Raw genomic sequence first — 13368 nt, forward strand, 5'->3', positions numbered from 1 at the left:
CTGGGGAGATGCTCTCTGGTCCTTCCCTCTTGAAAGTGCAAACACTTCATTCTCGCTTCCCCTTTGCCCCTCCTCTTCCAGGAACGACTTCCTTCTCCGCAATTACTCACTTCTTTCTTTGGCGCCCATTTCCTGCGCGCCCTTTCAGTCTTTCCTTACCACCTGAACTCACGCTCCTATTCCCCAGGGGTGAACGCTCTCTCTACCCCTGCTGGCATTTTGGCCCCCAGCTCTTGGCTCCCCTGCTGCTTTCTCCCTAAACTCAAAGTCCTTCGCAGCACACACCCTCTTCCGAGCTCGCCTTTTCCTCTTCTGACCAAGCTGTTTCTCCTCTGTGCGGCCCAGGAGAACTACACTTAGTGAATGATCCCTTTGCTTCACTGCAAGTAGGGCTGAGGTCCAGGTTTCCGCATGAGCTCATTGAGCATCGTTTAGAGGGAGATGGATGCGGTAATGGTTGAGCATCTCACAGAACCGAGTGTGGTCATCAGAAATATTGGGCCATGACCCGTGGGAACGTCTCTTGTACAACCACGAGATGTAAATCAGGGACACTGGCATAGCTGAGGGTTTTTTGTTTTGTTTTTTAAAGATTGAGATCTCTTTCGAAGTTTGTCATCATTGGTGCTTTAATGGGGAAAAGAGCTATACTTAGGTTTGTCGGGAACTTTTGTTTATTTATTTTATAATGGGCACTTAACGTTCCAGGGTGATGATACATCAGAATATGCATTTCTAAACAGAGAAGGAGGGATTCAAATAAGTAGTCTCATTCCAAACGTTTGCTGAGACACTGAAAGAAGGATTTTACAAAGGTGACTCATGTTATTTAAATAAAAACTAAATGCAAATTGTATGTATTTCCTGGATATTTAAGACTGAACCAGATATAAAGCACATTTTAAATTTCTAGGATTCAAAGACACTTTTTAGAGGAAGCTGAGGAATCTGATATATTGTGGTCTTTGTGTTTGTTTGTTTTTTAAAGATTTTGAATCCATAAGCAAGCATTTTTCAGTCTTCAGCAAGCACTAGGTTTCTGAAATACAGTACTCCATGAGGGGACTTCCCAAACACAGCTCCTCCTCAACCCAACAGACATCCCATTCTCTATGAGATCAGCCTACTTCTGTGAGATTGTTCCAACATCTAAAGTTTTGGTTTCCTTTCCCAGCTATGACACAGATTCATAGAGATAACATAAGTGAACTGCTTAGCTTGCTTATTCCTTAGTTTTTCTATATACCGAGTGGAAAGATAGTAAGGCCAGACCTTCAAAAACGTGTTAAAGGTTATTGATTTGAGTTATACAACACCTAGAATTCCATGAAAAAATTTTTTCCTCTTCAAGAAGCTCCCTTTAATTAAAATAATTTTCAAACTTTTTATTCTTCATCTGTGAAATGAAGGAGCCATTGTGATCTCTTAAGATTTCTTGCAGTTTTACTATTATAAGGTGGATTGCAAATTCCTTGTGATTGCAATCAGAGATAAATTCAAAGATATATCAGGGTCAGGAAAGAAAGCACTTACTTATAGCTCTTGCTTTAAATTGCAACTGCAAGAAACATGAGTAGTAAAATCTTGTTGTATCTAATTGATCCCTTAAAAGTAGCTCCTGAACTTATTGACAAGAGAGTAAAGGATAATTATATAGATCTTAAAGAGCTTTCTGCTAAATAGATTATTACCTTTAAGAAGACTGTAAATAGTAGTTCATTTTATATACATTATTAAAACCAGACAGGAAATCCCATAATAACACAAGGACATGTAGGAAACGTCTGCTGAAAAAGTTATACTTTATTTTTGTCTGGCTCTTTACCCAAGGTGTATTTATAAATAGGAGGGGGGACCTCAAAAAACCCAGAATTTATTTATTAAAATCGTGTATTCTTTTTAAATTGTTTTTCTATTACAGTTGTCCCATTTTTTTTACTCCATTGCTCCCCCATTCCCTGCCCACCCTCCCTCCCACATTCAGTCCCCATTCTGTTGTCCATGTCCATGGGTCATTGATACTAACTAGTTCCTTGACTAGACCCTTCCCCTTCTTTCTTCCCTTTCCTCCCTTCTCCTTTCCCCCTGGTCAGTCTGTTCCTTGTTTACCATCCTCTGGTTCTGTTTTGCTCATTTGTTTGTGTTGTTCATTAGTTTCCAGTATTAGATGATATAAAATAGTACTTGTCTTTCGCTGCCTGGCTTATTTCACTAAGCATAATACTCTTCAGTTCCATCTATGTTGTCGCAAAAGGTAGGAGTTTCTTCTTTCTGCTGCATAATATTCCATTGTGCAGATGTATCAGTTTTTTGACCCACTCATCTACTGATGGGCACTTAGGCTGTTTCCAGCACTTGGCTATTGTAAATAGCACCTATAGGGGTGCATAGGTTCTTTTGAACTGGTGCTTCAGGATTCTTCGGGTGTACGTAATCCTAGAAATGGAATCGCTGGATCAAAAGGCAGTTCCTTTTGTAGTTTTTTGAGGAAATCCCATACCGTTTTCCATAGTGGCTGCATCAGTCTGCATTGCCACCAGCAGTGCACTAGCGTTCCCTTTTCTCCACATCCTCACCAGCACTTGTTGTTTGTTGATTTGTTGGCGATGGCCATTCTGACTGGTGTGAGGTGGTTTCTCATTGTGGTTTTAATTTACATTTCTCTGATGGCTAGTGATGTTGAGCATTCTTTTATATGCCTATGAGCTCTCTGTATGTCCTCCTTGGAGAAGTGTTTGTTCAGGTCCTTTGCCCATTCTGTCTTCTTGGTATTGAGTCGTATAAGTTCCTTATATATTTTGGATATCAAACCCTTGTGTGAGGTATCATTGGCAAATATGTTTTCCCATATGGTTGGTTCCCTTTTCATCTTGCTGATGTTTTCTTTTGCTGAGCAGAAACTCTTTAGTTTGATGTAGTCCCATTTGTTTATTCTTTCCTTTATTTCCCTTGCCTTATGAGATATATCAGCAAAAATATTGCTACATGGGATATCTGAAATTTTACTGCCTGTGTTTTTCTCTATGAATTTTATGGTGTTGCAGCTTACATTTAAGTCTTTGATCCATCTTGAGTTTATTCTGGTGTATGGTGTAAATTGGTGGTCTAGTTTCATTTTTTTGCATGTCCCTGCCCAGTTCTCCCAGCACCATTTGTTGAAGAGGCTCTTCTCACTCCATTTGATGTTCTTTCCCCCTTTGTCAAATATTAATTGATCATACAGACTTGGTTTATTTCTGGGCTCTCTATTCTGTTCCATTGATCTATATGTCTGTTCTTATGCCAGTACCAGTCTGTTATGATTACAGTGGCCTTGTAGTATTGTTTGATATCAGGTATTGTGATTCCTCCTGCTGTGTTTTTCTTCCTCAGGATTGCTATGGTTATTCAGGGTCTTTTGGTTCCATATAAATTTTTGAAGTATTGTTCTAGGTCTGTGAAATATGCCATTGGTCTTTTAATAGGAATTACATTGAATCTATAAATTGCTGGATTGGCTCAGTGGATTGAGCGTCGGCCTGCGAGCTAAGTGTCGCTGGTTCGATCTTCCAGTCAGGGCACATCAGAGAAGGAAAACTCTGACTCCAAAAAACCTCCGCTGCCTTGCGGCATACCTCTTCAGGGGAAAGGCTAAGGGAGTAAACCCCGACAGAAAATCCGGAGCCGGAGTCCCTAAGGCGGTTTGACGTTGTAGTCAACACCGGCAACTCCTGCGGCGCACCTGAAGCCAAGCTGTATTGACTCCGTCTTTCCCTTGGACCCTTCAGCTGCGAAGAGAGGGGGGGTCTGCTGCATGGGCAACAGCAGACCCTCCATATCACCCTGCCCAGGCTCTGTAGCTTCAGCTTCACTGGAGAGGACACTCCAGCGTCATCGCAAGATGTCGATTCAACACGGGAGGAGACAGATACCGTGTCACTCCCGAGTCGGACTGCACAGCCATTTTCGGCGGTGCAGATAGACTCTTGAGAAGCTACACCATCGTCTCTCGAGACGGATGGCTGCCGACGACGATAAATTGCTTTGGAAAGTATGGACATTTTAGTGATGTTGATTCTTCCCATCCATGGACATGGTATATGCTTCCATTTATTTGTATCTTCTTTCATTTCTTTCTTCAGTGTTCTGTAGTTTTTCAAGTATAAGTCTTTTACCTCCTTGGTTAAGTTTATTCCTAAGTACTTTATTTTTCTTGTTGCTATAGTAAATGGGATTTTTTTTCTAGTTTCTATTGCTGATATCTTATTGCTGGTGTACAGAAATGCCTTTGACTTCTGAATATTGACTTTATGCCTTGCTATGTTGCCAAATAAACTTACTAAGTTGAGTAGTTTTTTGGTGCAGTCTACAGGGTTTTCTATGTACACTATCATGTCATCTGCAAATAATGACAGTTTTACTTCTTCTTTTCCAATTAAAATATGTGTATTTATTCTTGTTTAAATTTCAGTCACCTTCAAAGTACTCTCTATTTGATGCAATACACCTATTGATACACTTTTCCCACTGCTCAAAGCAGTTTTTGAACTTACCAATTTTTATGCCTTTTAGAGCTTCTGCCATTTTTTGTTTCACATCTTCCACATCGGCAAAATGTTTCCCTTTGAGGAATTTTTCATTCAGGGGAACAAAAAAAAAGTCACTTGGCAGTGAAATCAGATGAATAGAGATGGTGGGGCATGGAGGCACACTATCTTTGGTCAAAAACTGAACACTCATTGCAGTGTGGGCAGGTGTGCTCGTAAATTACCCATCATGAAATGGGCAAACGGGTTTAAAGAGTCTTCAGAAACAATTCACTGAAGCTGACCACAGCCTCTCACAACAATACCAGCTGCTACACTGATACAGATGGGTTGCTAGAATACTCACGTAGCAGGGGAACCCTGTACTATAAGGAGCCTGCCCTCCAGAAGATAATTCCAGTTTGGCGGGGGGTGTCCTCCTTGTACACAGGTATTTCAGTAGCTACCTCCAATTACTTGATTTTCTCTCATCTAGCAGAATGTTTCACCATAAAATTGTGCGTAAAACATTCTGTTAAATCATTCTGTATCTTTCTTCAAGAAAATACAGATGCTTATTTTGAATAAATGATAACCCTGAACATTTATTTCATAGGAAGATACTATAGTTCACAAAGATATAATATATTTCTGTTATTCATAAATCATACTGTTAGGAATTGGGGACATTTTATATTTAGAAGTTTATTAGTGATGAGTTATAAACTAACAAAAATGAACCTCCTTTAGACAGCTTGGAGTGTAGCTTGAAAACATAGACAAATGTTACAAAATAGTGAACCAGTAATTGTAACCATAATTAGCTTTAGCTTTCTTTTTCCACCACCTTTATTAAAATATAATCGATAAATTTATTTATTCCTTAGTTTTCAATGTTCAGATTAATATGCTAGCAGACAATAACTACTTGAGAAAAATAAAAGGGAACAAAGTAAAAATGAAGAAGGTTTAGTTCAACATTTTCAACTGATGTGCCACAAGAATTTTTAAACATGCAGTACCTGACTATACTTAGTCAGGGGCACTAACTTCTTTTTCCTTAGATTGTCAAATTAGTAAAGAAAAAACATGACAACAACCAACACAACAATAGCTGTCCAGTGTGACTGCATCAAACTTATACCTGTTTTTTTTGTCAGATCAGCAAAAAAATATTTTTTGGTGTGCCACAGAATTTTAGTAACTAGTTTACATGTGCCATGAGATAGACAAAAAGGTTGGAAATTACTGGTTTAGAAAAATAATGTATATGTGAGCATACTGTAAGTTGTAATATAACACTCAAATGTTAAGTTTTTATTTTTGATACTATGTTTTAGTGAAGATAAATGTTAAATTGCTATATTATAGAGAGTCAAAATTACAGTTTTTTCATTAAAGATAGAAGTTTATTGCTTTTGCATTATAGTCTTAAGGTAAGTGGCTCTCCTCCAGTGCATCATTCAGGTACCTCCCTTTTCATTTTCCTGTTATCTTTAGGACATAATCATCTTCGTGGACACTGTTCCAGCTCAGGGGAAGGGAAAAGAAAAGATCTAAATCAAGCAATGTTCCTTTTAAGCAAGTGAAGACTAATATGCTACAGGTCAGTTGAGCTTTCAATTCATAGAGAAGAAATTAGTTATAAGGTCACACTTAGACTGGACCACCATGTACCCAGGAAGAAAGGAAGATGGATTTCACATTGTGGGAGTTGCAGGGAAACTAGCAATCACCACTTTTAATTTTTAATCATCATAATGGAAAAGACTTAGCAGGAAAGGAAATAAGAATATTGTTTAACACTGTCAATAAAGATAAATATTGGAAGGGCTAGAAGTGTGGAGAGAATCAAATGTAAGAATATAGATTTTAGCCCTGGCTGGTGTGGCTCAATGGATTGAGCACCAGCCTATGAACCGGAAGTTCGCCAATATGATTCCTGGATCAGGGCGCATGTCTGGGTTGTGACCCAGGTCTTCAGTTGGGGGTGAGCCAGAGGCAACCAATTAATGTTTCTCTCTCTCTCTCTCTCTTTCTCCCTCCCTTCCTTTCCCTCTAAAAATAAAATAAGTAAAAATCTTATTTGAAAAAGTATAGATTTTATTTATTTTAATTTTTATTGTATTTATTGGGGTGACATTGGTTAATAAAATTATGCAGGTTTCAATATACATCACCTGTATATTGTACTGTGTGTTCACCACCCCAAGTCAAGTTTACTTCCATCACCTTTTACCCTTTTCTACTTCCTCCCACCCTCCCTTCTCTCTGGTAATCACCATACTGTTGTCAGTATCTATGAAGTTTTTTTCTTTGCTTAATACCTTCATCTTTTCCAACCAGCTCCGCAATTGCCCTCCACTCTTAGAGATGTCAGTTTGTTCTCTGTATCTATGAGTCTGTTTCTATTTTGTTTATTTTTTTCATTAGATTCCACATGTAAGTGAAATTATGTAGTACTTGTCTTTCTCTGACTGGCTTATTTCACTTAGCAAAATACCCTTCAGGTGCATCCATACTGTCACAAAAGTTAAGAGTTCCTTTTTTACAGCCAAGTAGTATTCCATTGTGTAACTGTACCACAGCTTTTTTATTCCACTCTTCTACTGATGGGTACTAGAGCTGCTTCCAAATCTTGGCTATTGTAAATAATGCTGCAATGAACATAGGGGTGTTTATATTCTTTCAAATTAGTGTTTCAGTTTTCTTTGGATATATTCCCAGTGGAATCACATTGTCAAAGGCAGTTCCATTTTTAATTTTTTGAGGAAACTCCATACTGTTTTCTACAATAGCCGAACCAGTCTGCATTCCCACCAGCAGTGCACTACGGTTCCCATTTCTCCACATCCTCACCAACATGATAGCCATTCTGACAGGTGTGAGGTGATATCTTTTCATATGTCCGTTGGCCATCCCTACATCTTTTTTTTTTTTTTTAGATTTTATTTATTTATTTTTAGAGTAAGGGGAAGAGAGGGAGAGAAACATCAATGTGTGGTTGCCTCTTGTGCACCCCCAACTGGGTACCTGGCGTGCAACCCAGGCATGTGACCTGACAGGGAATCCAACAGGAGACACTTTGGCTTGAGGCCGGAACTCAATCCACTGAGCCACACCGGCCAGGGCTGTATGTCCTCTGGAGAAGCGTGTATTTAGGTCCTTTTCCCATTTTTTAATTGGATTGTTTGGGGGGCGGGGTTGCTGTTGAGTTTTATAAGTTCTTTATAAATTTTGGCTCTCAACCCCTTATCAGATATATCATTGGTGAATATAATCTCCCATTCAGTGGGTTGTCTTTTCATTTTGTTGGTTGTTTCCCTTGCTGTGCAAAAATTTTTTAGTTCAATGTAATCTCATTTTTCTGTTTTTTCTTTTGTTCCCCTGCCTGAGGTGATATATCAAAAAAAAATATTGCTATGAGAATGAGGAGATTTTACTGTCTACATTTTCTTCTAAGATTTTTATGGTTTTGAGTCTAACATTTAAGTCTTTAATCCATTTTGAGTTTATTCTTGTATATGGTGTAAGAAGGCTATCTAGTTTCTTTTTTGTATTTATCTGTCCAATTTTCCCAACACCATTTATTGAATAAATTATCTATAACCCATTGTATGTTTTTGCTTCCTTTGTCAAATATTAATTGGCCATATAGACGTGGGCTTATTTCTGGGCTCTCTATTCTGTTCCGTTGTTCTATGTGTCTGTTTTTATGCCAATACCATGCTGTGTTGATTACTATGGCCTTGTAGTATCATTTGATATCAAGTAGTATGATTCAAACTTTTCCCATAACAACACTTAGGGCAATATGAAAATAAATGAGATAAAGAAATAGCTATGTTGCCTGAAGGGGATAGGAAACTTAGAGGCTTCAAACCAGACTTGGCCTTTGCTTTTTATTTTCATGCTGTCTAAACTTTGAGGTGCCATAGTTACAGCTACTGGTTATAAAGCTCAGAGAATAATATCCTCCTAATGCAGTGCTGCTCAAAGCATGTTCTGCAGAACACGCATCCCTTGGGGTTCTTATTAAAAGATGGGTTCTGTGCCCTGACTGGTGAGGTTCAGTTGGTTGGGCATTGTCCTGCAAAGCAAAAGGTCACCAGTTCAATTGCTGGGCAGGGCATATGCCTAGGTGGCAGGTTCAGTCCCCAGTCAGGGTGCATGCAAGAGGCAACTGATTGATGTTTCTTTCTCTCTCTTTCTCCCTCCTTTCTCCTGTTTTTAAAAATTTATTAATAAAATCTTTTTTTTTAATGGGTTCTGTGATCAAATAAGTTTGGAAATCCCTGTATTCCATATAGCACTGTCTTAGACATGTATATCATTAAGGCTCTAATAAGTACTGTGGCAAAGAAATATGTTTAATTTTGATTAAACTACATTTCCCAAATTTATTTGAGGGACAATTTTTGAAATGAGGAAATCTATGGTAACTAGTGTTCTAAGGAGTATAATTTGAGAGACACTGCCTTAATGAGTTGCTTTAGTAACATTTTTTGAACAGAAGCACTAAACTTTTGAGATTTGGAGAAGTAGAAGACCTGAAGACATAGTTAACCAGCCAACTTAACTTAGCAAAGGGTTGTAAGCTGAAAGTGCTAAATAAAGGACAGCCTTCTCCCTCCCCACCACAAAATAATCTCAGGGTGGCCTCTAATGCTACCAAGCATACTAGGCCTCTCCCTCACCCTCTATCTGCTTCTTCTCTTCTCCTTTAGCTGCTCTTCTACTATGTTACCTCTCCATCACCTTATTTTAGTTTTTCCTTTGTCTGTTTCTACTTATAGTTTCCTCACATGCATCTTCTTTTTCTTTCCTTCTTTTTGATTTTAATGTGTCTCCTACTCTCATTTCTTTTTAGCATATATCCCCTTATATATCTCTCTGGTTCTCCTACCCCTTCAAAATATGGTTAATGTTTAAAGGTGGTTTACTTTGTTTTCTGCTATTATTTTTAAAAGTAAGCAATGTGAACATTTTATATTTCTCTTTAAGAGACCTTTTAAAAAGTTTTGTTTTGTTTCACAGGGACACATTTCATGCCTGCCCTCTTTACTGTTGTTCACAGTGTTCAATATAAAAAAAGATTTTCTGATTCTGGATTGGCGGGTTCATAATTGCATAGGTAACAAAGCAGAGTTTGTCCACAATTAAGTACCATTATCATTGCAGTCTACTGTAGTTCCAAGTTACTAGAAACAATAAAAAGCTAGGCTATATTTTTATATTGAAAAACCAGATAATATAATGTCTTGGTTAAAATTAAGTTGTGATGTGTAATAAGTAACAGAAATCTAGCCAAATTATTTTATTTTATTTTATCCGCACCCGAGGACTTTTTTTTCCCCATTGCTTTTAGAGAGAGAGGAAGGGAGAGAGAGAAACATCCATGCATGAGAGAAGCACTGATTGGTTGCCTCCCATACATGCCCAGACCAGGGATGGGCAATTTATCCCCTGATCAGGAATCATCGGTTTCTGGACCTCAGGGTCACACTCATCCTTGCCCAGACTGGGAATCAAACCACAGCCTAGGTATGTGCCCTAACTGGAAGCGAACTGTGAACCTTTTGGTTACACCACAATGCTTCAACCAACTGAGCCATGTTGGCCAGAGCCTAGCCAACTTAGTTTAGATAATAAGGGATAAATTATAAATAATACAGAACTTATGAAAAACAAAAACTGACTGATTACACAGTTGTCTGAAAGTATGAAAACTCCAACAATAAGAGTGTGGATTTTCCCTGTAGTTTATTTTCATTCGCCAGCTTTGTTGATTCTCAACTCTCAGTCTCTGAGCTTTTTATTCAATTTCTTGAAAGAAAATGTCTCATTGGCTACTTAACTGACCAATGAATCAGCTCCCCCGCAGTCAGTTATTAAGATGTACTTACATGTAATACAAATCTATTATAATACAAATATATTAAGTATGTATTATGTACACATGTACAGATATAATGCAAGTGAATCTGTGACAATCTACCTTTTGGGAAAGAGGAATTTACAGAAGAAGGAAGTGAGCAGTCACCCCCAAAGGTGTCTATTTTATGGTGTTTCAGAATAAAATGGTATGTCAGAATGAGCCAGCATCATTTCTAACAAGTGAGACAGAATGTGGAAAGATGACCCATGTAGTTGAACAAATTTTATACTCTACAGATTTTCACTGTCCACTCAGACAATTCAGACCATTTTGAGTGATTGCATAATCAGTACAGTCAAGAAACTAAATGATAATTTGAAAAATCTGTAATTGATTTTTTTGAGTTCTTTTCAATAAATCCATTGATTTAGCATATGTAGACGCAGCCTCAATGCTGCATTGCAAGGGATATGAAGTTGATTATATATTCTGAAGTAAACTGAATAGTGTATACCAAATGTCTAAAGGGCCTGAGCCAGCAGTAGGCAAAAGTGCTAAGTAGGTAAAGCTTATTCGGGGGGCTTGGGGGCTTTTCCACTTTCTTTCTGTTTTTGGACAGTGAGATTTTGACCTATTTCTTTCTTTCCTGTTCTCTCTCACATCTCAATCAAAAAGCCATCCCTTAATTCTCCTTCTTAGCTTTAGAGAGAGAAGTAGTTGGAAAACCAAGACACACAAAATTATTAATAGTGGAAAACAACTCAAGGGTCCTGCCACTAGTATTTAATATATTCTAAAAGAGGATGACCACCACGTTACCCTGTTGGCAGAGTTATAGATTTGTGGCTGATGGGTGATGGAATTTCCTCTCATCAGGCTGCAATGATGGTCACCTATTCTGACACATTGGCCCCATACACGGCTTTCAAAGCAAGGGCTAGAGAAAAGTTAGAGATGAAATTGTGAGTACCTGGATCATCACAGTAAAGTTTTCACATAAAGGAAAAGGCTTTGATCAATCTGAGAGAAAGAGAGAAGACACTTTCAACCATTGCTCGTCAGTTTAACTAACACAAAGAATGCTTAACTTATCTTCCATAGTCACGTTACTTAAAAGTTTAAAGAGAGATGTCTTATAATAATCTGAAAATATTAATTTTAAGAGCCAGTTACTTTTAACCTAAGTTACAGGGAGTCTGCTTTCTTCCATTCAGCACTGTCAAGCAGTGGAAAAGAAAGGTGAGGTACTGAAACACACATGGACACAGACACACACACACACACACACACCCCAGGGAACATCAGATGTTACTTTAATAAAATATATTCTTCTTTTCTAAGGTAAAATACCTATAAAACCAATTATTTTATTATTCTAATAAACCTGTCTTCATGTCAGTAACTTTTAGTCAATTCTGTTAATATATAATTCAGGGATGCTCACTTTTAAAATTGCCATCCCATAGGGCTCTAGCTGGGTAGCTCACTTGCTTAGAATGTCATCCTGATACGACAAGGTTGAGAGTTCAATCCCCAGTCTGGGCACATAGAAGAAACGACTAATGAATGCCTAAATAAATGGAACAACTAACTGATGTTTGTTCTCTCTCCCCACCTTCCTCTCTAAAATCAATATAAATAAATAAGTAAATAAATAAATAAACAAACAAATAAATAAAATTGCCACCCCACACAATCTATCTGATTTATCTTGAAACATTAATTATGGGGGGGGGGGGAATCATTGTTTTCTGAAAGGAATGACTTTTTGTTAAAGTACTGTTTTCACCTACTGGAGTTCCAGAAATATGTGAAACAGTAGGCAAAATATGTTTTAAAAATGAATTTTTTTACTGTTTTATTGCAGTTTTTTAAAAAGTGAATTTTTGGTTTAAGCTGTGAAAGAGTTTCAAAATACAGATAATAGTTCTGTATTAAGCATTACTGAGTAAACGTTGACGGATACCTGGCGTATTATTTTAGTTTAGTTTAAAATCTTAAGAGTTCCCTTAAACATTCTTGAAATGTAGTGAAAATTTTTTCTGTCTTCCTCCCTATGTTAATGATTCATTTTTTCTAAAATTTTTATTTATTTGTTTGTTTGTTTATTTATTTTTAGAGAGAGGGGAAAGGAGAAAGAGAGGGAGAGAAATATCACTGTGTGGTTGCTTTTCACTCGTGCCCCCAACTGGGGACCTGATGTGCAACCTAGTCATGTGCCCTGACTGGGAATCGAACTAGCGACACTTGGCTCACAAGCTGATGCTCAATCCACCAAGCCACAGCAGCCAGGGCTAATGATTCATTTTTAACTTAGGAACACCTTGCTAAATCAAACTACTATATTAATGGCAGTAAGTCTTTAAGACCATCCACTGGTATCAACAGCTAAGGTATAAAAAACATCCAGAATATCTCAATGAAAAAAAATATTGAAGTAAGGAAACAGACTTCTCTCTTAAGCTTGTTTCTACTTCACTAACAGGGCAAGTGCATCAGAAGTTAATATGAGAAAGGTCTTAATCAAGCCACACCCACAAGATCATCATTGTCTTTTCTTGGCAAAATGTGACTTTTCTCTATGCTTACTTGTTTCTACTTTTTGTTATGATTGGTTATAATCTCCTTTTAAGTTATCTTTCTGATACTAGAAATGTTAAAAGTGGTTTTTCTTCTGATTCTTCAGCCTTTCTAAGTGTATTTTCTTTTTGTAGGACTTAATGTGATCTGGCCTCAAATAGACTCTTGCCTCAGAAACACAAAGGAATAAATTTTGTGTGGCCCGCACTGAACCCTGCAAGAGAACCCAGCTGTGAGACGAGGCATTATGAAGAAAAGTTGCAGATTCTCAAGTCCTAAGCATTGCTCAGCATTTTTCTTCAGAGTAGCATTTTTCAGAATGATAGAAATAGGTGTAATTTTATTTTTTTGTTTTTATATTTTTTTCTGTTTTTAATAAGTGTTTTGAAAAACAAATTTCTTGAT

The 13368-nt window shown here is 37.6% G+C and overlaps 1 protein-coding gene across 1 annotated transcript in view; it reads left to right on the forward strand.

The window, feature by feature from the left end:
• RAB39A (RAB39A, member RAS oncogene family) overlaps positions 1 to 13368 on the forward strand; it is a 37646-nt gene that overhangs the window by 453 nt on the left and 23825 nt on the right. The gene's annotated exons all lie outside the window — the stretch shown is intronic.

The sequence above is a fragment of the Furipterus horrens genome, unplaced genomic scaffold, assembly GCF_987537825.1.
Source record: "Furipterus horrens unplaced genomic scaffold, mFurHor1.1.pri manual_scaffold_2, whole genome shotgun sequence".
In the NCBI taxonomy this organism is placed as follows: domain Eukaryota; kingdom Metazoa; phylum Chordata; class Mammalia; order Chiroptera; family Furipteridae; genus Furipterus; species Furipterus horrens.